This window comes from Zalophus californianus, chromosome 14 (genome assembly GCF_009762305.2).
Source record: "Zalophus californianus isolate mZalCal1 chromosome 14, mZalCal1.pri.v2, whole genome shotgun sequence".
Taxonomy (NCBI): domain Eukaryota; kingdom Metazoa; phylum Chordata; class Mammalia; order Carnivora; family Otariidae; genus Zalophus; species Zalophus californianus.
This window is the reverse complement of record NC_045608.1, coordinates 21,869,321-21,890,982: the sequence shown is the minus strand read 5'-3', so window position 1 is coordinate 21,890,982 and position 21,662 is coordinate 21,869,321. Positions and strand designations below refer to the sequence as shown.

Here is a 21,662-nt window from a genome sequence, read left to right as displayed (position 1 = left end):
TGGTCCCTGCCCCAGGACGCTCAGGGAGAAAGACAGCTTTCTTTAAGTTGTTGGCGGCTGAAGGTTTGGCTAGGGCTCCCTTTTGCTAACTTGCCTGACTGGCGCTGTTAGGTGAACCCAGTGGTTCACTGCATAGCAGGACTTTCCGCACCCCCCCCCCCCCCAAATACCTCATTTGGCCATGGTTCTTATTGACATTCTTCTGAAGGAAAACACAGCGAACTGAATGTGCTGTGCCCCTCCCCAGCCTTGACCTGTCTGTGTTACCAGCTGCCTGGTGTTTTACTTGAACTAGCTAAACTGACTCTTTCTTTGTGGCATGATGTGTGATACCATGTTTTACATCAGGGTTGAAATAGAAATCGTGTGTGAAATGATTTTCAGATATTGTGCATTTGCTATTATTGCTAGAGAATCTAACAACCCTTCTTTAGTATAGCCTGGCAAATTGAAAGGTTTTCTTTGATATCTAATTAATGCAGTTTTGATCTCTGACACTAAGTCATTTCTTACCTCATCCTGAAGTCAGAATCTCTTTTATATTAGTTCTCATCATAGAGCTTCTTTCAGTGATATTGGTTTCATTTACTTTAGTTAAGAGATCCATGTATCTCGTTCCTCCAGTCCCCAGCAAAAATTAGAGTCAGGTTGAGGAAAACCGTGGAAGAAACCATATAATTAAGCAATTTAAATAGACACTGTGTATTCCTAAAGCGCTCCCCCCTTTCTTCTCTATTTGTAAATTGCTTATTTATGAGTACTTTTAAGATGTCTGCAAACTATACATTCATAAATGTCTGTGTTTTCTATTTTACCCAATATGCAGTAACTCATGTGGTTATGTCTGTGGAAACCCCTCTGGGTACTGGTATTGCTTGAACCACGGAAGTATTATTCTTGGCAGTCAGGTGGATTTCTGGACTCTGGAAGATTCTGTTTCAAGTGTTAGGATTCACTCTGCAGTATTTACTCACTCTGTGATGCTTAAATGGCTATACCAGAAGGTTGTGTTTATTCACTGTATTCATAATCCCAAACCATCATGTTATAAAGATCCAGATATAATTCTTCAGTGTTCATAGACGATTAAAAAATAAGCTGAGCCATCAAATACTGTATGATTATTTGGTGGTGGCTTGAGAACAATTCTTGCTTCTTCTACATTGGAAATGGAAGCTTCCTTGGATGATACTCAGTGTTCAAAACCGGTAGGGCACCTGTAAGTCTTTACAAAGATTAGGTTTATTTTCTTATTCTTGCAAGAATACTCTCATGATCGGATCATTGCCATGGTTTCTGCTAACACATTTGTAGTGGAACAGTCACATGCCATGTGTTTTGTCAAACTGTTTCATAAAAATCATTTACACTACAGATGAAAAGTGATACTGCATTGATGTGATTTTAACAAAGCTGGGAAGACCATCTATAGAATGCTGGCTGCCCCAAATAGCATTTGCCTATAGCTGGGCTTTATGACTAGGATTGGTTGGTAACTTGCTGTCATGGGGTCCTGTCAGCCACCAGGGCTGGCTTTTATAAAATCTGGGTTAACTATAGAGAACAACCATAGGTTCTAGGTTTCTTTGTTTCTGAGCATGCAGCTGTGGTACATGATGGACGGGGAGCTTCTTAGTCCTCTTTGCTTACTTGCTGAATTAAACTAAATACTAAAATTCAAGATGTGCAATATGAAATATTCAATTAGGGTCTCCTAACTTTTCCCAAAGAAACCACCACAACATGATTAATCATGTTCCACCCTCAGAATCAGTGAGGAGCTTAGGACCCAGTCTTCCAAAGCCTCCCACCAAGAGCCCTGTAATTACCCTAAAAAGTAAGATTCTGTGCAATTGTGATTGCATCATGGTAAGAATGGCATTTAATATGCAAATAGCAGCTACCATTTTTTAAAGCACCTGTGCTATGCCCGCAGGCATCTCTACTTGCTCTGTATGCATTCATTTAATTCTTAGCCAGTGAGGTGGTAGGTGTTATAGGTTGCATTTTACAGATAAGGAAACAGGTTTAGAGAGGTACGGTGACTTATCTAGAGTCACACAGCATGGCAGGGTCAGAGCTAGGATTGGACCAGCCCTTGTTTCTTCAAGAAATGTGTTTTTCACATTTCTCAAGTTATACTTGAGAACTTACCCAAGGAAGATAAAGCCTGACTGCTGAGGTGATCTCAGTATATAAGAAGGTTTGCCATAGCTTTGCCTCCCGCATTTCTGGATACTGGCACCAGGATGTTCTTCTTCCCTGTCCTTCTTGAAGAAACACGATCATTTTATCTAGCTCTGAATTCTTGGAGCATTTAGAATTTATGCTCTTTTAGGCTGATTGTCTTTTACATTGACAGCAAACGTCAAAACAAATCTCTTTATGTATGTATCCAGTCTCTCAATTACACTTCAGGCTCCTTGAGTTCAGGAGCCATATCTCATACCTCTTTTTTTTGGTGCCAAGGATAGTGTAGTTGCTCAGTAAGTTTTTTTTTTTGGTGGGGAGTGGGGGGGAGAATCATAAGCAGGAGCCCAGCACGGAGCCCTATGTGGGGCTCAGTCTCACAACCCTGAGATCATGACCTGAGCCGAAATCAAGAGTTGGATGCCCAACTGACTAAGCAACACGGTCATCCCTCTCCATAAGTATTTGATGTAAAAGTAAATAAGAACTATTACTTTGTAAAACTTGTAGTGTTAGACTTTCTTATTCTGAGGTAGTCGGAAGTTTAAATGTAAAAAGATTCAAAATATCTCAGTTGATTCATAGATATTAGACTGTAGTGGATTATTAAAGAGCACCAGAATATATTGGCACTTAATTCTGGTCTTTTGTAGAGAATATTAGAAAGGGGACAGCCTTACTTTCCACAAGATATCTATGGGCAGTCATTGTTAAGACACACTACCAGAATCCATGGACCAGACTCCTGATTCAGTGTCATGATCCTTTTATTAATGTAACCTTATTGGCCTGGCAAAATATACTTTCCCCTGTTTACACATTAAGAGGCTATCATGTAGCACGTTATTTTTATCTTGTACTTGCAGAAATGATAGTAATTAAAATGCTCATCTCATAGAAACATGTTTGTTTACAATTCTGAAGTGATTTCTGCTCTTTAAAATCCAAGGATTAGTGTCAGATAACTCTGTGTAAATAAGACTGCAGTCAAAACCTGCAGGAAAGCTGCTGCTGATTGGATTTTTTCATTGCTTATCTAATGTTATTTTACTGTTCACACATAATAAAAGATCATTAATAGGAATATGTCCCATAAACTATATTAATTATGTCATTTGAGAATCATATGATGTATTTATCTTGTTATACTTGTCACATTAATATAACATGAATCTGGCTTCTTAAATGACTTCTCTGATGGAGCTTCATTTAAAGAACTTGTTTGGAAGCTCACTTGTAAGGATTCCATCCTGTAAGTTTGTGTCTTGGAACAGTTTGTTTCTTTTACAGAAGAGTGTATTTCAAATCCCTGTACTTTCTCTATGGTAAAGTATTTTGTTTCTGGATTAGAAAGCTAAGTCTCAAATTTGAACTTTACTAAATTACATACTTACCTGCCTGAATGCTATGCTATGCTAGTTATTATGATACTATTAATTTTGGACCACAGCTTCTATAATAGTATAAAATTAGATTTAAAAATAATCAGACATTGTAGACAAAAGTAATTATTAAATAATTATTAAAGAGGGCGCGTATTGAATGGAGCACTGGGTGTTACACACAAACAATGAATCATGGAACAGTATATCAAAAACTAATGATGTGATGAATGGTGATCAACATAACATAATAAAATAAAATTAAAAAAAAGTGATTATAAAGAGAAGTCTCACAAATTTCATGATAAAGGTCTTTCTGCAGATCCGTTCTGTATACCATTCCCAGATCAGTGCGACCTAGAGACCTGGGTTTTAGGTTTGGCCCTTCCCGCGACTTGTGGCCTTGGGCATGTCATTTAATCTCTCATATCTGACTCCCCACTGTTATAGGTTAGCACCTCATTATCACTTGATGGATCCGTTGCAAATGGCATCCTAATGATTTTTCTTTTCTGGTCTCTTTTTTCCCCTCTGGTTTTTCCTTCTTATTCCTTTTAGAGTAATTGTTAACCCCCCCTCCCCACATCTGTTCACATTATTCACCTCCTTAAAACCCTACTGTGTCTTTCCATTGTCTCATAGAGTTCTTCAAAGTGGGTAAGCACACCGTGGGTTAGGGGTTGTGCAAGAAAATGACTGGGTTATGGGGCAAATATGAGAACTTCTGTTTTAATGTATTTTTTAATTTAAAAGAATAAGAAATAAATTAAGTTTTACTGATCTTTCAGTATGGCTTGCCACTCGTGCCCTCATTTGTTCAGAGGCCACCAGGGATTCGTAGTGGTGTCCACTCATTGTTCGTGGCAATCATTTGTTCACCTTCAGTGTGCCGTGGGGTACTGTAGTTTCCGTCATAAAAGATCTTGCCTTCGGGGGTTAATTTTCCTAGAAGAAGAAGAAAAAAGAAAAACGTGGTGTAGATTGTAGAGTGGTGAAGAGGCTGGGCTCCGCAGCTGGCCTGCCTGCCTAGGTTTGAATTCCAGCTCAGCTGCTTCCAAGCTGTGTAGCCATTACTTACCCTCTCTGTACTTCACATGTCTCCTCTACTGAATGTGAATGGCATCTAGCTCTTGGTGGGACTTAGAGGATACAATGTAAAGTGTATACAAGGAGTGCCTCACACATAACACGTGCTTACTACCTGTTTCCCCTTGGCATGACTGTACCCTACAGTGAAGCTGGCCATGGCTCAGCAGGTGCCTCTGCTTTTGCATTTGCTCCTTCCTTGGCCTAGAATACCTCCTCCTTGTACTCTCTGTAGCCTGCCTTCCTTTGCCACTGGTCATAACCTTAAGAGCTAATTCAGTCTTCTCCTCCTTAGTGAATCCTTCTACAGTTGCTGGGCACAGCTGGCTGTACCCTGCTTTGACCGTACTTGATGGGCTATAGTCATAGCCCCGTACTGTAACTGTCAGTGTGTCTGTCCCTGCCAGTGTAATGTTTTGAAGGTATAGGCACAGAGTAGGAATTGAATGAGTGAATCTTTGAAAAAATGTAATGGCGTTTATTGAGTAAGATGGTCAGTGATCTTCAACCAGTTGTCAAGATTCTCTGACTTGCCAGTTATTGGAGATGCCTAACTTGCAAGTTTATCTCTGCCCATTCTCACCCTCTTGGAACACCCTATGGACTATGAGTGAGGGTGATTCGTTAAGGGGGTAATCTTAACTATGCACCTATTAAAAGTAAAGTCCCAGTGATGAGGTAGTGGTTGCACAATATTGTGAATGTACTGAGTGCAACTGTATTGTATACTTTAAGATGGTTAATTTTATATAATATGAACTTCCCCTCGATTGAAAAAAAAGGGGAAAAAGTTAACAGTTATCTGTGACACATCTCATGACTGATCACCTGACATCAGTACAGCAATACCATGGTTGTAAACCCCTGGAGTAAATCTTTATTTCCTTTAGCCTGAAATATTTTTGATTCTGTAAGATTGGTAAGGAATGGTCATCTAGAGAAAACTACTTCCAGGAACATTCGAGAAGCTGGGAATGGTTGATAAACTTGATAAGAAGTGAAGGAAGTCAGCGATGAGAAAATCTGATTTGGCACCTTTATTGTTCAGGAGCTAGCCAGTAAACATTGCTGGTGTGAGGGGCTACAGAGTTTAATTGGCCCAACCTCAAAAAAGGGCGCCAGCAGCCACCTTCATTTTGCTCGTCAGTTACAGTGATGACATGCTGTGGAAAACACCATGGAAGCAAGAGAAAACCTGAAATCCTGGCCGGACCTGTCAGCTTTTGCTTCCACAATGAATTCATTAAATCATTAATAACAATGTATGTCTCAGCTTTAAGACTTTGCTTTTATTGATGTGTTAAAACCATGTAGTTTTATTGAAAGCTATAAAAATTATATCATTTAACTGACATTTTCAGGATTTACATGAATCTTTTGTCCTGAACTTTCTTGCTAGTGCCCCCCCCTTAGGTTTTTGTAGCTAAAAGGAGTATTCTCATTTGATTGAGCCCTTTGTTATTTATTGTGTTAGAATGCTGTCTTCGTTATTTTGAGCATTCTATGCTTTTAGCATATATTTTAAGAAAAAACCAGAAAATCATGTCCTTTGGCTTATACCTTCTGTGTAATAAATTTAGCATTCTAGAAAAGGTACATGAAATAAGCTTGCTGACAATTGCCAGAGCTGCCCATCAGCTTTTTGGTGGTAGTTATCTCTCAGTTTGGGTTATTAAAGGACTGAAATTTCTCTAGCTTATTTCTGATTATGTAAGTAAATATCCATTCATGAATGCACCCATATTTCTAACATTATTTAATTTGTGGGTGATAATAGTTTGGATTTATATCATGTCAGGGGACTGAGACTTGTAGAAGCATAGATTTTGAGGCAATTCTGAGTTAGAGAGTAGTTAACATTTGGAATAGAGTCAAAGTGGAGTTGGGAGCCAGGAGGTCATTGTGGGGACTCGTTGTTTTTGGATATGTACTCTCCCACCATGCAATGTACATAGACTTGAAACTAGAAAGATAATAGCTGGGGGTAGGGAAGGAAGCTTTGTTGCACACTCTGGGATAACTTTGTTGTATCCGATGTTGGCATACCAACACTGACTAGATTAAAAATTTTTTTCTTTTTAGATTTTATTTGAGAGAGAGAGAGACAGAGATAGTGAGAGAGAGCACAGGTGGGGAGGAGAGGGAGCAGCAGACTCCCTGCAGAGCAAGGAGCCTAATGCGGGGCTCGATCCCAGGACCCTGGGATCATGACCTGAGCCGAAGGCAGATGCCTAACTGACTGAGCCACCCAGGCGCCCCACACTGACTAGATTAGATATAACTTTTTTTCCACTGACAAAAGATTGCTTATTTTAGTTTGTCCAATGTAGGTGTTTCTGGTTTTAAGGAAAATCAAAATACAACATTTTGAATCTGAAAACAGACTGAATGCCAACTTGTTTTACGTAATTAAAAACCTAAGTGGTTTATCTGGATCGCTACTTCACTGCTCTGACAATTAGTTGTTAAGCATATTTTATGTTTTTAATATTTATAAATGAACATAACAAGTATGCATACACACATTTCAGCATTATGCTCAATTGTGGTATCTGTGAAAAACTATAGCGCTCAAGCCCAGACCTATGAGATCTTTTTGGAGCTATGTTTGTGGAGTTGAGATTGTCCGGCATGAATAAGATTTTTGTTTTTGAGGAGTAGAGAGAAGATGTCATAATAAGTTATTATGGACTCATATTCATTTTGATTGGGTTTTGGGTCTTCATTATTTAATAATTAGCTTTTTTCCAATAGAGGGTGGGCTTGAGAAAGAAAAGATAAAATGCAAACCCTTTGTTTTACTGTTAATTTTGGTAAAGATTTTAGGTTGAACTGTGCAAAATTGCTGATGTTTGACCATCTTTTACCTACAGAAATGGAAATTTATTATGGTTCAATTAATATTTGGGGGCTAAGAATGGTGGTGATAAATATTGAAATTAAGACCAAAATGTGTTTGGGGTATTAATTATGAATTAATTTCAAAGTCACTTGTTTCCATGAAAAATTGCTACAGTAGTATTTAATTTATCTATGGTGTTCTTGTGAATTTCTTATTAACTCAAACTTAATTCATTAACTGTTAAATTTGCCCTTGTTAAATTTCAATCATTTTTTGATGTGAAATTTTCTAAAATACCTTACACATTTTCTGCCTTCTTAAACAGAAGGTACTAAGTGTGATTTAAACTTCTTTTGATTACTTAGGCTATTATCACAAACATGAATTATTCTACTTTGCTATGGTATAGCAATACTACAGGAGCTTTTAGGGAATGTAGAATTATTTGTTCCTATACTGAATGACCCTAGATTGCTCTTTGTTTTTTTTAAAAATACTTTTACGTCTTCTTTAGACAGTATTTTTCTTTCTTTCTATTTTGCCCAAAGTAATACTGCTGTCATGTGCTTACCTCTTGTAGTTCTGTTGTGTGTATCTGTTTCCTGTCTGTGGTGGGTAGGAAACCCAGCTAACTGAGTCTTAGCTTGTGATTAAGATGAAAGTAAGGACTTTGAATGAGGGTTTCTCTTATGAGTGTGTGAACTCTAGAGTATGAACCGTGGCTGTCTATTTTGACTGCATAGAGGTTTTTTTTTGCTTTGTTTTGTTTTTTCATACTTTCTGGTTTTAGGCTATGTTTTAAATAGTTGAAGTGGTTAAATCAGTGACCTTTTGATAAGTGAGATATTTATTATGCTGTTGATTACCAAGAGGTAGGTATGTTTGAGGATGCATGATCACAGGAATTGAAAACATTTAAATGATTTGATAAATACCACTATAGTTTTTCTCTTCTCTGTCTTTGCTTTGGTGTATTTGGCTTGGCATTTTAAAAAATAACCTGTTCAAATATATACACACTGAACAGATTATGGCAGAAGGAACTAACAGTAGTAGCTTATGTGAAGGGTAGAATTGCATAGCCTAGGGAGTGTATGTGATTGCCTTTGAGAGGAAACGGCCAAAGAATGTGGGATTTATGTAAATATTAATTAGTTACACATTAATGAATGAAAACATTATTTTTATAGTGACACAAACATTACTTATTTTAAACAACTTTTTCAATTTAGCTTAGGCTCTTGCCAGACAGTATTTATGATACTGAGACTAAGACATTTTTAGAAATGAAAGGACCTTAAGAAGCACTTAATGTTATAGATTAGGAAGCAGAGTACCAACCAGTGGGGTAAACTGGCACCCTCAGAATCATGTAGCTATTCTGAGTCTGGCTTAAGTCTGGGTATTCCAAGGAGAGACCATATCCACTGGACTGTACTGCTTCTACTTCTCTAGGAATTTGGAATAGGGTTGGGCTTGTTTGTAAAAGAAAAAAAAAAAGACACATGGATGGTATAGTTCAAAGACACAAGAAATCTGTTTGCTTTCAGATACCTCTTCTGTGACTTATTTTCCTAAAATTGTCCTTTTTGCTAATGCTTTAGAAATCCAGAGTAAAATGCAAATATGATGGTAGCATTTGTTTGCTGTTTGTTTTGCTGTTACTTAGTAGACATTTAGGAATGGGATCTGTATAAATACTCTCTTGTCATAGCTGGTAGGGAGGGATTCATGAACCATGAGAACCTTCCTTAGTCACCGAGAGGCCTGGTTTGAGGTGGAGGAGGGTCACTTTGATGGAGACCATGAGTAGCCAAGAAGCAGCACTAAAGTGGGGTAGGAGTGCTGAAACACTGACTCCATCTTTGGCCCTCCATCTTATTCCGGCCCATGCAATAATGACCTGCCTGTGTTCCAGGCCCCTGGAAGTTAACGTATGTCTTGACTGGAATGCAGGAAGGCTTGTTCAGATCTTCCTTAAAAGTGACACACAGAGGCTTCACTTTAGATAACTAGTAGAGATGCTCTGGTGCACGGATGGTGCCACTTTAGATAACTACCCCGGGACCTCACCACTGTGCCCCTAACTTTATAAAAGCTATTGCTGGAGGTCCAAACAGGGAAGAGAATAGTGGTGGAGGATGGGGCAGAGAATGGTTGTCTACCACCTGGATCATTCATCTGCCAGATACCCCCTGTCAGTAAGTTGCCCTGAATAAAACTCTTTCTAAGCGTATGGGATGGTTTGCTTTGGTTTTTGGTCTTAAAGTGCCTTCTTGCGAGGTCAGAGAATACTGACGCTCTTCCACTTTCTAACAAGGGGTCTGTGATTTGGGGGGACAGGAGAACCAGTTGAGAGTGGAAATAGAGGATGTTGGCCACAAACTTCACATACTTCATAATTTCAAGGGAGGACCCGTTCTAGGTCAGAGTAGTTGATGCAAAAGGACCAAGAGTAAGGGGAGAAAAATTAATGACTATTATCAATAAAGATGAAATAATTTATCTGAAAAGTAAATTGTTTATGTAGGTTTACACAAATGTGAAATAGACCTCACTGGTAAGTGGATCATATCAGGATGTACTTGTCTCCGTTCTAATTATTTCTGATGATAGCTATGGTTCTTGAGAAATTTTAATGAACCATATAAATGCTATCCCATTTATGGTGGTCACGAAACAAACAATTTAGAAGAACTGGGTTATTATGGAAACCAGTGTTTTCAGTAAATAACTGTATCTGTGGGTAAATTGTCTGTGTTAATTTGAACAGAACTCTTTTATTTTTTAAAGTGAATACATAACAGATCTTTGCATTGCATCATACTGACTTAGGAATGAATGAGAATGCAAAATTCTTAAAGCTAATTTTTAAATTATAAATTTATAGACTATTCTGCTGACACTTAGAAGTTGATTAAAAGAGGATAAAAAGGTGGAGAAAGTAACTCGATTTCTTCCTCTCTTAAAAATTTAAACAGAAAAACTCTAACTTTAAGAGATACCAATTAACGGGGCACCTGGGTGGCTCAGTCTGTTAAACGTCTGCCTTCAGCTCAGGTCATGATCCCAGAGTCCTGAGATCGAGTCTCGCATTTGGCTCCCCGCTCGGCAGGGAGTCTGCTTCTCACTCTGCTCTTTACCCCGCTGTGTTCTCTCTCTCACACACACTCTCTCTCTCAAATGAATAAATAAGATCTTTTTTTAAAAAAAAGAGAGATACCTGGGCACCTGGGTGGCTCAGTTGTTAAGCATCTGCCTTTGGCTCAGGTCATGATCCCAGGGTCCTGGGATCGAGCCCCACATTGGGCTCCCTGCCCGGCAGGAAGGCTGCTTCTCCCTCTCCCACTCCCCCTGCTTGTGTTCCCTCTCTCGCTCTTTCTCTGTCAAATAAATAAATAAAATCTTAAAAAAAAAAAAAAGAGATACCAGTTAAAGGAAAGATCTTCAATTATAGGTCACTGACTCTGTTATTACATACACAAGTATAATCAACTCTTACTTTGACCAAATCAGGGAAGATTAATTGGCACAGAGGTTATATAATCTCATCATGGATGAGTTTTAAACACTAATGTAAAAAGGTACAAATTTTGGGTAAATAGAACCAGATATTTGTTAAGAGTTTAAAATATCTATAATTTCTTAGTGGATTCTGTCGCCATTTTAGAGACTATTTCAATGATATATGCTTTTAAACAAAGAATAATTTTAAAAACCAAATTTCTTCTAAATGTTTAAATGATTAAACATTTACTAAAGCTGTTGGAGATGCAGATATGAATAAAATACATTTTCTCTGGAAAGGAGGATGAGGCCAGTGCACAAATACCTGAAATGTGAGGTGGCATGTGTTAAGTATCACCAGAGAGAGTAAGTAAAAGGAGAGGTCACAGCTGAGTTGGTAAAAGAAGGGGAAGGGTTTGGAGTATGGAATAGGAATTCATAGACCAAGAGAGTCGGCCTGGTGGAGTGGCATTTCAACTAGACTTGGTGGGCTGATTTTTACCAGAAGGAGATGAGGCGGCCATTCCAGGCAGTGAGAATAATGGAGGGAAAGGCAAGCTGAGCATGTTTTTACAACATGGTAAGGAATCCCAGTTTGGCTGGAGGATAAGCTTCAAATGCCAGCTGAAATCCGGACAGTAATTGGCCCCAAAGATGGTGAAATTAAGTTTTCACATGCTTATTCTCCTAATGCTTGGTGAGTAACTGGATTTTCTCACACATTCTTATTAAAGGAAAATGAAAAACTGAGTAGGTTGCAAATGATGGGATTTTATTTGGCTCTGCAAGGATTTTTATAAATACTACAGCAGCTGCTTATATGTTTTTCATGATTGCCCTATGCATATCAGAATGATTCTCTTCATTGTTTCTCCATAAGTCCACATTTGACTCAAGTTTATCTTTGAATGTTTGCCATTCTCATTTTGTTTGTACTCCCTTGGGTAGTATTAGTTACCTGATGATAGGAATATCATAAATTTGGAATTCCAAGCACTTCCAACTTCAGAATGTCATCTCTTTACTACACATATTATATAGTACTGTTAAACAATCAGTTTGAAGTCTGTAGCACAACTCACAAAGCAACAATCTCTCCTGTATTTCCAAATAAAGTACTTGAAGGGAATGATATTTGCAGAATGTGCTATAGTGGTAAATTTAGAGAGTACCAGATAATTACTTGTAATTATGGCAATTTCTGTAAGGGAAATCATCTTAATTTGTTCCTACTAAGAAATAGAATCGCTCTACTCATAGCATTTGAATCTTTTTAGGAGATTAATGCTGTGTGCCTTCATTACTTTGAATGGACATTACAGCTTTTCACTACATCTGAAATTACCCCTTTAATTCACGCTTCTGTTTGAATTTCTGTTAAATGCAGTCTTCACTTTAAAAAAAATCATATTCCAGAGCTCTTGTTGGAGAGAACTTACACGTCCATCCTAAGCAAATTGTAAAAGAATAGTACATGTCTACTAGGAGAATAAACTCCCAAAGAAGCCCTAGTCTGGATGGGGAAAAGAGTCTTTAACTCATACTTGGAGCATTCACCTGTCATGTTATTCCCTGAAGATTTTAAAATTTAGATGGCCTTTAGGCTGATGGGTAATTCTGTGTCTCTGGGCATTTTTATGAAGACAGCATTCTGACTACTTTTTTTTATTTTTAAGTTATTTAATTATACCATCTGGGAAAGGTAACTTGTATGTAGTTAAGACAGAAAATTGGAGTGGGAAGAATGGGTTTATACTAGAATATAACTGATTGGAAAGAATATTGAAACAGAAATGATGGACATATGTCTCCACAGATGACAAAGGTACTAAGTATGGAAAGCGAACTCATTGTTAGGCTGAGATTGTCTACAAAAATAAGTGATTTCAGTCTTGAGAGCTGGTGGGGTGGCTTAAACAATTCTGAGTTTTCAATTAGCACCTGTTTCTTCACATTATACAGGAATTTCTGTTGGCTGCAGTGAGTTGAGACTGGTGACTTGGTGCTAAAATTTCTGTCTCCGCTGATGTCAGGTACAGTACTTAGCAATCAGAAGCCATGCCTGAGTATAGCAGCTTTTAGATAGGGTCAGGCAGAGCTAGTGAGAGGCAGAAGCCAGAAGTGCCTCAAGAGCTGTTCTTTGATTTTGAAATGTCCTGCCCTTTCTACTAAGACCTAAGCTTATAGTCAAACTTGGGTTAATTGATTGAATAATTATTCAGTATGCCTTTGTTGAGGGCCCATTATGTGCCAGATGCTGGCTATTCATTTCATAATGAGGAGGAAAAATGAGTAATGCTTAATGGTAGCTCCATTATCTCAAAATTTGGGATAGTTCAGTTTATCCTTATGAATGTTTGCTAAGTAAGTTAGTAATTACTGAATTTGAGAGAACCAACTAATTTACTAGCTATAAGCACCTTAATAATTTATGAAGTGTTAGATGTTGGGAGTGCAGATTCAGATATAACATGATCCCCATTCTCAAGAAGCTTACAGTCTAGACAGGAAGTCAGAGGAGAAAATAAATTATTGCAATACAATATGATAACAATGGTACCACATAATGGGGTGCTCTGGGAACATTGAAAAGCAGGAGAAAGGAGAAGGAGGAGGGGATGTGAGCTAAGCATTGAACTATGTGTAGAAGTTATCTAGGTTAATAACCAGTGTGTATTTCTAGAAGACTTTCTTAACACTTACTCTTTCATTTTTATTACAGTGATTTTTTTTAAATATTTTATTTATTTATTTATTTGAGAGCGAGAATGAGATAGAGCATGAGAGGGGGGAGGGTCAGAGGGAGAAGCAGAGTCCCCGCTCAGCAGGGAGTCCGATGCGGGACTCTGTCGGGACTCCAGGATCATGACCTGAGCTGAAGGCAGTCGCTTAACCAACTGAGCCACCCAGGCGCCCTTATTACAGTGATTTTCAAAAGTAAACTAAGTTTAAAAGGGTTCAGCACATTCTGATTTCATTTATTATTTCCATGTTATCATATCATAGTTTGATTTCCTTTTAATACTTTTGGAAGATTAATGTGCATTTCCTATGTATTCACCTCCAATTAGATTAGTTTTCACAGTTGAATTCTTAATAAAATGAGAGCTACCTTGAGTCTGTCTTTTCTTTCCCTTCCTCCCTCTCCCCCTCCCTCCCTCCCTCCCTCCTTCTCTCTCTCTTTCTTTCTTGTAGCATAATGTCTTCCCTTTTTAAAAACACTTTAATATACAGACCTTTTGAATGTATTATACCCATATTAATTTTTTTCCTTAAATTTTTTAAAATTAGGAACGCTGTTCTCAAAGTATTTTTCACTAGATTCACTGAGGAGGAAAAAATTCTATGGTAAATAAATTTGGAAGAAGTGTACACACTGTTTTCCTTTTGGAGATTCATTTGGCATATTGTGAGGGTTCTGAGAAGTCCTACAATTAAGAAAGAAAGGAAGGGGGGAGAGACTTCTTTACCTTTATTCAACAAAATCTTTCCTAAATATGACCTTTTGGGAATTGCTTTTTAAAAATTTTTATATATTTAGAACATTTATTGAAGTATAGTTGACATACAATGTTGTATTAGTTTCAGGTGTACAACATAATGACCGGACGATTCTATACATTACTCAGTGCTCACTACAGTAAGCGTAGTTATCATCCATCATCATACGGTGTTATTATAATATTATTTACTATATTCTTTATGTTGTACCTTTCATCTCTGTGACTTATTTTATAACTGGAACTTTGTACTCTCAATCCTCTTCCCCTATTTTATCCATACCCCCTGGGCCCTGACAGCTACCAGTTTGTTTTCTGTATTCAAGTCCGTTTTTTTTTTTTAAAGTTTTATTTTTTCCTTTAAAAATTTATTTAAGGGACGCCTGGGTGGCTCAGTCGGTTAAGCGTTTGCCTTCGGCTCGGGTCATGATCTGCGTCGGGCTCCCTGCTTGGCGGGGAGCCTGCTTCTCCCTCTGCCTGCTGCTCCCCCTGCTGGTCTTCTCTCTCTCTCTCTCTCTCTCTCTCTCTCTCTCTCTCTCTCTGACAAATAAATAAATAATCTTTAAAAAAAATTTATTTAAAAAAATTTTTAAGTAGAGTTGACACATAATGTTACATTAGTTTCAGGTGTACAACATAGTGGTTTGTTAAGTTTATACATTATGCTACGCTTACAAGTGTAGCTACCATCTGTCATGCTATTACAATATTATTGACTATCTTCCTGATGCCGTGACTTTTATTCCTGTGATTCATTTGTTTCACAAGTAGAAGCCTGTATCTCCCACTCCTTCATCCCCTCCACTCTGGCAATCATCAGTTTGTTCTCTGTATTTATAGGTCTGATTCTGTTTTTTGTTAATTCATTTGTTTTTTTTTTTTTTTTAGATTCCATATATGAATGAAATCATATGGTATTTGTCTTTCCCTGTCTGACTTATTTCACTTAGTGTAATACCTTCTAGGTCCATCCATGTTGCAAATTGCACAATCTCATTCTCTCTTAATGCTGCGTAATATTCCATTGTGTATATATACACATCTTCCTTATTCATTTGTCTATTAATGGACAGTTAGGTAGCTTGGCTGTTGTAAATAATGCTGCAGTAAACATAGGGGTGCATGCATCTTTTCAAATTAGTGTTTCCATTTTCTTTGGGTAAATATCCAGTAGTGAAATTATTGGATTATATGGTAATTCTATTTTTAATTTTTTGAGGAACTTCCATACTGGTTTCTGCAGTGGCTGTACCAATTTGCATCCCCATCAAAGGGTTCCTTTTCCTCCACATTCTTGCCAACACTTGTTACTTCTCGTCTTTTTGATTTTAGCCGTTCTGACAGGTATAAGGTGATACCTCATTGTGTTTTTGCTTTGCATTTTCCTGATGATAAGTGATGTTAAGCATCTTTTCATGTGTTTGTTGGCCAACTGTATGTCTTTGGAAAAATATCTATTCAGGTCCTCTGCCCATTTTTTAATCTGATTGTTTTTTTGGTGTTGAGTTGTATAAGTTCTTTATATATTTTGGATATTAACCCTTTGTCAGATATATATTTGCAAATATCTTCTCCCATTCCGTAGGTTGCTTTATTGTTTTTTGACAGTTTCCTTTGCTGTGCAAAAGCTTTTTTTTTTTTTTTAATTAATTTATTTGACAGAGAACTAGCACAAGTAGGGGGAACAGCAGAGGCAGAGGGAGAAGCAGGCTCCCCACTGAACAGGGAGCCCGATGCGGGACTAGATCCCAGGATTCCAGGATCATGACCAGAGCCAAAGGCAGACGCTTTAATGACTGAGACACCCAGGCCCCCGTGCAAAAGCTTTTTATTTTGATGTAGTCCCAGTAGTTTAATTTTACTTTTGTTTCCCTTGCCTTAGGAGACATGTCTAGAAATATGTTGCAATGGCCAGTGTAAGAGAAATTACTGCCTGTGTTCTCTTCTAGGATTTTTATGGTTTTAGGTCTCATATTTAGGTCTTTAATCCATTTGAGTTTATTTTTGTTTATGGTGTTAGAAAGTGGTCCAGTTTCATTCTTTTGCATGTAGCTGTCTAGTTTTCCCAGCATTATTTATTAAAGAGACTGTCTTGGGAATTGCTTTCTTTCTTAATACATCTTTGTTTTTGGATTAGATAAAAGAATTCATATACATAATCAATATGGAAATATTCTTTTCTTATGGGCTGAAATTAATTAGAAGGAAATAAGAAAGAAGACAAAAGAAGGAAATAAAATGAGAAGACTATTGAAATAGAGGTGATAGAAAAATATTGGTAGCAGCAGAAAGGTTAAAAAAATTCTCATAAAGGCTACAAAATGTTACTAAAATGTGACATAGTGAAATCCATTTATCAGGTTCCTGGATTTAACATTTCCCTAGAGATATGAAAATATTGCTAAGTGCCAAAGTATTTTTCTCACATTTAATTTTTACAGTGCTTAAAACGTTTCCCTACAGTTTTTTCCTGAAAAATATTATGAGGGTTTCACTTTCTTATTAAAGGACTAAAATTTGTTAACAATGTAAAGTTAGGTAAGACTGCTGCTTAGTTCCCTTGGTGAATTTTTTTTTTTTTGATGGAGTGCTTTTATTTTTTCAGTGCTCTACTGGATAAAAGGGCATTTCTGAACTTGATTAGGGGGAGATCAGGGAGTGCCGTTGAGTCTGTCTACTCTTGCCAGAGAGCTTAGATAAGAACAGCAATTGAGTGGGTGGAGCATGCTCCAAGTCTTGTCAAAATATTCCAGTTAGCTCTTGCTTGATGCATAACCAAGTGGTCCCCTTGCATCAAAGCAGCCTTAGAAAGTAGAAAGTAAGAGACCTGGGAAATTGAAGAAACCTTTTGGGGTTAGAATGTGACTATTTTAGAATTTAGAGATTCCTGGGGACAACCAACTAACTGTATGAAGATGGATTCAGAAAACTGTATAAGTAGGACTTTTTATTTAATTAAATTAGTTAATAATGTGTTTTGCATTTTTTTTTTTTAAACTGTGGCATTTGAAGTCTTGTTGGAAATGTCATCAGCTGTACTGAAGAGAACCAAAGGAAGATTTTGTTGTTGTTTTCCTCCACTCCCCCTAGGTTAGGTCATTCATTGAACAGATATTTACCAAGTGCTTACTGAATTCTGTTGAGGAAAGCAACACACCTCTTGGTGCTAGGAAGACAGTGACAGCCACTATCGAAGTGACAAAGTGACTCACCCCAGGGAAAGTGAGACTGAAGAGATATTGTTGGGCTTTGTTAGTGAGGAAGATTTTCCCGTACTCTGTCTTCGTAGTCCCCCATTCCATCTCATCTTGATCAAATTGAACTCCTTCAGGGCCTCTCAAGCCCTCTTCTCTCTGAGATCCACCAAGTTGGAATTAATCCCTTCTTTCACTGCACTGTTTTATCCTTATTAGAACAATTATTGCAGTTTGATCAGTTGATCAGTGAATTGATTGATTAGTTCATTCGTTCAACATGTGTTTGTTAAACACAATGAACTGGCCATTCAGCGTATCAGAGAGGGGGACTGATGAGTAAGACTCTATCTCTGTCTTCAGTGAGCTAATTGTGCATTGCTTATTGCTTGTCTGTATCGCTTACTCCCACTAGGTCTTAAACCTCTAAAAAGCAGTGATGGCTCTTACTCGTATCTTCTCCTGTGTGCCCAGCATAGCGCCTGACTATACAAGGCATTCAGCAAGTGCCTTTGAATATATTGAATTTGTTTTTGTTTCTGTCACACAGAACTGAAGATTCATGGATATTGCTCCATTATAGTTGAAATTTGTATAATAGGCTTATATTGGAGGAAACCAGAGTTCTGACAGCTTATATTAAGTGACACATCCAGCTGTATTTAGTAAGTCTGTAACAGATGAATTCATATTTGATACTTTTTATGCTAATTTACAAGCCACTGAACTATTGTGCCTTACTTTAGCTTATTTTAAATAAACCGAATAACTGAAGAACTATGTTTTTGAAATATAATTTGTAGTAGAAACAAAGGGTTGGATCTTTGTTTATCCACACAATGATTTAGTAAGCAATAGAGTCAGATGTCAAAAGGCTTTTAGGTCACTGGTTGAGTAGCATTGTGGTTTATTATTTACCTTTTGCCTACCACAAATGTTCTTCTAATCCAAGAGCCCAGAGTAAATGTTTGCTGAGAGTCTCTGCAATGCCTAAACAATGAAATATTCACATGCTTTAGTGGTAGCAAAATTGAATGGCAAACAGCTGCCAACAGCCATTCCTTACTGATCAAATCCAGGAGGTTTGTGAAAGGGGAACATATGGATAGGGGCTAACTGGAAATTAGCAAAGATCTAAATGTTTGACTAAATGTGGTTATAGTTTGGTATGGTAAAGCCCAGAGGTGAGAAATGACCTCGTATCAAAGCCAAGTGGTGAGGAAGAACTTTACTGGAAACAGCTATGACACAAACACAGAATTAGGTATGAGATGCTTTTTCCTGGGATTATATTCAAAGGAAGTTGTTATCAGACATATACTATGGCCTGAATAAGGAAATAATAACTTCAAAACGACCTAAAAAGGCACAATTTCTGCCACGGTATAGTTGGGAAGCATATATTACGATCTAATTATAATGCAGTGTTCTAAGTATTCTAATGAAAATACGTACTACAAATATGGGACCACTGAGAACGGAACCTTGAGGGAAATAGAGGAGGTTTCCCACCCTTGCAGAAGGTTTTATTTCAGACAGAAACACCTATGCATCACCATAGGCAAAGGCAGGAAGATGTGAAACACTAGAACACATTTGTTTATTTGTTTGTTTATTGTGGGAGTGTAAAACACGATGGGCAGGGCGCCTGGGTGGCTCAGTTGGTTAAGCAACTGCCTTTGGCTCAGGTCATGATCCTGGAGTCCCGGGATCGAGTCCCACATCGGGCTCCCTGCTCAGCAGGGAGTCTGCTTCTCCCTCTGACCCTCTTCCCTCTCATGCTCTCTATCTCTCATTCTCTCTCTCTCAAATAAATAAGTAAAATCTTTAAAAAAAAAAGAACACAACATTCTTTAAAAAAAAAAAACGATGGGCAAGTAATTAGTAAGAGCTTTATTTCCTGTATTCCTTGATATAACTAGTACCAAAAAATGATAAATAATCAGGAAAATGTATTTCTTTGGGTCTTAGTCATATTTTCTTTCTTTCTTTCTTTCTTTTTTTTCCTCTTTTGAGAGAGAGAGTGCACGCACACAGTGGGGGAGAGGCAGAGGGCGAGGGAGAGAATCTTAAGTAGACTCTGTGCTGAGCGTGGAGCCTGGCACCGGGCTCAATCTCAGGACCCCGAGAGCATGACCTACACCGAAATCAAGAGTTGGACACTTAACTGACTTAGTGATATGACCCTTAGTCATATTTTCCAGCGTTTAATGCAGCATCTGTTAAATGGATGCAAGGACGACCTTTCATTGCATCTTTTCATGTGCAGTTATTTTATTAGGTATTTTTTCAAGTTATTTCATAAGGTTACTTTTACAGGAGTTAAATATACCAAAGACCTGGCATTTCCAGATGTAACATTTAACATCCAAATTTAAATTGCTCTAGTGACCCCACAGAGTGACAGTTTGTGATCTTGATAAAGCACACAGTGGACCACGTGTCACCTGTGAGTTGCTTAGCTAATGAGAGAACATAGCTGGCTACCCAGCAACCTCATATTAAACCTCTTTATAAATATACCCACATTTGCATTACTGCTAGTGTCCTCCACCTTCTCCCTGCTGTGTAGTGTCCTCCATCCTCTTCTTCCTCACGATGGCCTATGTACTCTCCAGTGGCCATCATCAGCACTTGGAAACCTTGCTCTGGTTTTGCACAGACAGGAAAGGTTAATGTTGCTACTAAAATGATGTAACTTAATGGACTTTAGAGTTTATTTGCATGGCAGAATATATTTTAATGGCATCATAAATTATTTTAGTCCTTTATTTATAGAACCATTGAGGGTCTGAAAAGGGTTATCTAAAAATTTCAGTCATATCTTAGTGAATTTTGCAGGGGAGTTGGAATGATCTGGAGATCTTTAGGAATATCAGGGATCTGTAACAGTTTCAAGTCTTTGACTGTTAATCTGGAATCTTTTTCATCTCAGACACATAGGTATGTAATAGCTGTATTTTCTTCATTAAAAAAACTGACCTGTGCTTTCAGTATTTTGAGTGAAGAAGTAGGTGACTGGAAAAGAGCAAATGATAATACAAATGAGCAATTTGTATTATCCATCGATAGGAATTGTTAATGTTAACAATACATTTAAATATATATATAATTGATTTTTAAAATAAAAATTAGACTTTTAGTGTTTATGAAGTAAGGGCTTTCTGAGTTTTAAAATACTTTTAAGCCTTTTATAGAGGCACAGATAAAACTGGTTTAATGTTATTGAATGGCAAAAGGTGCAGACTAATAGAATTTAGAGATATATAAGGTTTTATTTTTTATTTTTTAAAGATTTTATTTATTTATTTGACATAGAGAGAGCACAAGTAGGCAGAGAGGCAGGCAGAGGGAGAGGGAGAAGCAGGCTCCCCGCTGAGCAGGGAGCCCGATGTGGGGCTCGATCCCAGGACCCTTGGATCATGACCTGAGCTGAAGGCAGCAGCTTAACCAACTGAGCCACCCAGGTGCCCCTAGAGATATATAAGGTTTTAAATCACAAATGAAAAAATGTGTTTGTGGTGTTGAATTACATGGTTCCAAAAAAGCTTTTGACCCTCATCCGTATGTTTCCCCATTTGTATATAACCCTCCCTCCCCTGCTCACTGCTCATCAAAGCCATTTAGCAGGAAGGCCATTCAGATTACAGTGAGAAGAAGACTGCTTTTTTTTCATGTTTTTGAGCTCTATGTTATTATTATTATTATTGTGTTGAATATAACATTTTGTGCTTTGTGGACTTAACAGAGATACTTTTATTCATTTACTCTCCTCCTTTCCTCTTTAAAAATTCCAATGATTATTTTTAAGAGAAATACAACCGGAGATCATGACATCCCCAGTGAATCTGTTTAAAGGTTATATATTAGACCACATTTCTTCCTCTTTTTTTTTCCCTTGACTACGTACTTATTATAACTCTTCTTGATTTGCAATAGCAACTACAGGCACTTTGATAAA

At 37.6% G+C, this 21,662-nt stretch overlaps 1 protein-coding gene across 5 annotated transcripts in view; it reads left to right on the top strand.

Annotated features, from left to right (window-relative positions):
* The window catches only part of TTC28 (tetratricopeptide repeat domain 28), a 659,289-nt gene that overhangs the window by 231,604 nt on the left and 406,023 nt on the right, over positions 1-21,662 (top strand). The window contains exon 1 of one of the 5 annotated variants that reach the window (XM_027575255.2): positions 12,968-13,040. The exons of the other annotated variants lie outside the window; for them this stretch is intronic. The gene's annotated coding sequence lies outside the window, so the exon portion shown is untranslated. Of the gene's footprint in view, positions 1-12,967; positions 13,041-21,662 lie in introns of those variants that run through there. 5 annotated transcript variants of the gene reach the window in all.